The sequence below is a fragment of the Chiloscyllium plagiosum genome, unplaced genomic scaffold (genome assembly GCF_037043375.1).
Source record: "Chiloscyllium plagiosum isolate Xiang-an unplaced genomic scaffold, Cpla_swu_hap1 HiC_scaffold_21, whole genome shotgun sequence".
Classification (NCBI taxonomy): Eukaryota; Metazoa; Chordata; class Chondrichthyes; order Orectolobiformes; family Hemiscylliidae; genus Chiloscyllium; species Chiloscyllium plagiosum.
Window position 1 is genome coordinate 79,521,788 of NW_028270159.1, and position 3,516 is coordinate 79,525,303.

The 3,516-nt window shown below is 42.5% G+C and overlaps 1 pseudogene; it reads right to left on the bottom strand.

Moving 5' to 3' along the window:
• Positions 1-2,511: 2,511 nt before the first annotated feature.
• On the bottom strand, positions 2,512-3,163 carry LOC122545497 (cyclic AMP-responsive element-binding protein 1 pseudogene; annotated as a pseudogene).
• Positions 3,164-3,516: the final 353 nt, after the last annotated feature.

Below are 3,516 nucleotides of genomic sequence, written 5' to 3' on the forward strand. Positions count from 1 at the left end.
CTCAGCCTATGACACTCCAGGGAAAATGACCTCAGCCTATTATGCCTCTCCCTGCAACTCAAATCCTCCAACTCCTTGAAAATCAATTCTCAAACCTTTCAAGTTTCAGTGCCTCCTTCTGATAGGAGGGAGACCAGAACTGCACACAATATTCCAAAAGTGACCTAACCAATAACCTGTCCAGCTCCTTTCCCCAATGCTCTGACCAATAAGGGCAAGCATACCAAATGCCTTCTTCACTGTCGTATCTACCCGCGACTCTATTTTCAAGGAAATATGAACCGACATTCCAAGGTCTCTTTGTTCAGCAAGATTTTCCAAGATCTTACAATTCAGTGTGTGACTCCTGCTCTGATTTGCTTTTCTAAAATGCTTCACCTCACATTTATCTAAATGAAACCCTATCTGCCACTCCCCAGCCCATTGTTCCATCCGATCAATATCCCATTGTACTTTGAGATACCCTTTATCACTATCCACAATACCTCCAATTTTGGTGTCACCTGCAAACTTACTAACTGTACCGCCTCTATTCACATCCAAATCATTTAAATGAATGACAAAACAAATCCAGAAAAAAAATCCATTTCTCTTGGTGTGAATATGCTCTGTGTAAATCCTGCCCTATGACTCTCTACCAGAGAGGGCTGCACATGCGTCCCGCTGAACTTTGCCCCCTACAAAGCTGGCGGCTGCACGTGTCCAGTGAATTGTTGCCCCGAATAAAGATGGCGGCGCTTGCTCGAGTCAATCGCTGGATGAGGCATTTTCCCGTTTACTGCAAAAAAGTTTCAAATTTGTATTTTCCGATGTACACTAAATGTCTATAAACCTTCTCAACCCATACCAACACCATTTCCCTCATACTTCCTGCTGTTTATTTCTGTCTTAACCGACAGCTCTCCGTCCACACATCCCGAAACGACCACGAGGATGATCACGTGGTATAGTCTAGTCCCGCCCCGAAATCACCCTGAGTGGTCGGAGCACCAACTGCCCCGCCAGGTCCTCCAGATCTGTCCCTGCCTTTCCATTGGTCCGCCGCTGACATCAATCACCCGGAGCCCATTGTTGGCTAGAGCATGCGGATTGCTTCGTGTCTTTTGTTGCTGTTCATGAGTTACAAGAGTTAAAAATGACAACAGCATCTCAAAACCACCTGATGAAGAAGCAGCAAACCTAGTGCTTCCAAATAATCCTGTTGACCAATAGCCTGGTGTTCTGTGAATTTTAATTTTATCCATCCCAATCCAACAACAACACCTCCAAGTCACGATTGAGGGAGGATGTATAACAGAAGAAAAACTAGGAACAGTAGAAGGCCGTCCTGCCCTTCGAGCCTGCTCTGCCATTCAATAAGATCATGGCTGATCATTTCGTGGACACAGAACCATTTACCCACGTTCTCACCATGTCAATTAATTAATTACTTTTTTAAAAAATCTAGCCTAGTTTTAAAAACGTTTACTGAACTAGTATCAATTACTTCCCTGGCAATGAATTCCACAGAGGTCAAGAAGTTCCTTGTCAATTCAGTCTTAAATTTGCTGCCTCTAGTATTGTGGTGATGTCCTCTTGTCCTAGCTTCACCTGCTAATGGAAACATCTCTCTACTTCTATATTATCCATTCCATTCATTATTTTATGTGTTTCCATTCTTCTGAATTCCAATGATTATAATCCCAATCTAATCAGTCTCTCTTAAGCCAACCCCCTCAACTCCGAAGTCAACCTAGTTAACATCCTCGGCACCCCCCTTTCGTGCCAGTACATCCTTTCTCAACGAAGGAGATAAAAACTACATGGAGTACTCCAGGTGTGGCCTCACCAGCACCCAAATACAGCTGGAAAATAACCTCTGCTTTTAAACACAATCCCTTCAGGAATGAAGGACAAAATTCCATTTGTTTTCTGAATTGATTGTTGTACCTGGTGACCAACCTTCATGCAGAAGGATGCTCAGGTCCCTCTGAAGAGCAAATGATGCAACTTTATAACATTCAAGTATTTTTTTTAAATGTTACTACAACCAAAGAGTATAAACTTTATATTTACAAACATTCTATTTCATTTGACAGACCATTAACCAATCACTCAATGTATCTATGTTCCACTGGAAAGTTTCACAGTCCTCCACGCACTTTGTTCCGCTAATTATCTTAGTGTCATATGCAAACTTTGACACCCTACATTTGGTTCCAACTCCAAATCATCTGTATCAATTGTAAATAATTGCAGTCCCAACACCGATCCCTGAAGCACACGACTTGTCAATGATTGCCAGCCAGAATAATACTTATTTATCCCCACACTTTGCTTTCTATTAGTCAACCAATCTTCTACCCCTTACACCATGCACCCCTTATATTATGCAACAGCCTCTTGCACAGCACCTTGATGATGTTTTTTTTTTGAAATCCAGCTACACCACATCCACTGGCTCCTTGTTGTTCACCTTGCTTGAAATGTCTTCATAGAATTTCAAAAGATTGGTCAAGCATGACCTGCCCTTCATGAACCCATGCTGTGTCTGTACAATGGGACAATTTCTATCAAACTTCTGCCCGGCACAAATATTTGCTGTCCATCAGGGCTCTGTGCATACTTTATAATGGCTGCTCCAACCTTGGCTATAGCTGCGTTGGTCATTGTTAGTGTCTGGAGTCCTTGCACTCCATCTGTACCATTGTTGGCCAGCTGAATTGCTCCCCCCTGTGTAATAGCAATGTATTGTCCGCTGCTCGTCTGATAGATGGGTGTCCGCATTGTCATTGTATTAATGGTTGGGACAGACTCTTCTTCTGATTTCTCCTCATCGATTTCTTGGCACACTGGGGGGATCAGAAGAAAGTTCATTCAGGATTTTCCTGTATGAAAGCCGTCTCGGTAGAATTTCTCTACATTTCTGAGAGTCAGTCATGCTATCCACAGATTCCTAGGAGTCCTCATTTTCAAGTATATTAGAAATCTGAACAGTCTGAAATTGAGGGGACTGTATGACTGAGGACTAAGCTGCTTGGATAACTCCTTGGAGTTAAACAGTCTGCCCATTCAGCAATTGCACTAAAGTTACTGCTGGACTTGTTGTTGATTGGATCTCAGGCATGGTTACCTGCATAGTCACATTATATATTAATGATCTTAATGAAGGGACTGGGGGCATTCTAACGAAGTTTGCTGATGATACGAAGTTAGGTGGACAGGCAGGAAGTACTGAGGAAGTGGGAAGGCTGCAGAAGGATCTAGACAGTTTGGGAGAGGGGTCCAGGAAATGGCTGATGGAATTCAATGTGTGCAAACGCGAGGTCTTGCACTTTGGAAAAATGAATACAAGCATTGACTACTTTCTAAACGGTGAGAAAATTAAAAAAAGCCAAAATATAAAGGGATCTGGGAGTGCTAGTCGAGGATTCTCTAAAGGTAAACATGCAGGTTGAAACCGTGATTAAGAAAGCGAATGCGATGTTGTCATTTATCTCAAGAAGGTTGGAATATAAAAACAGCGATGTGCTACTG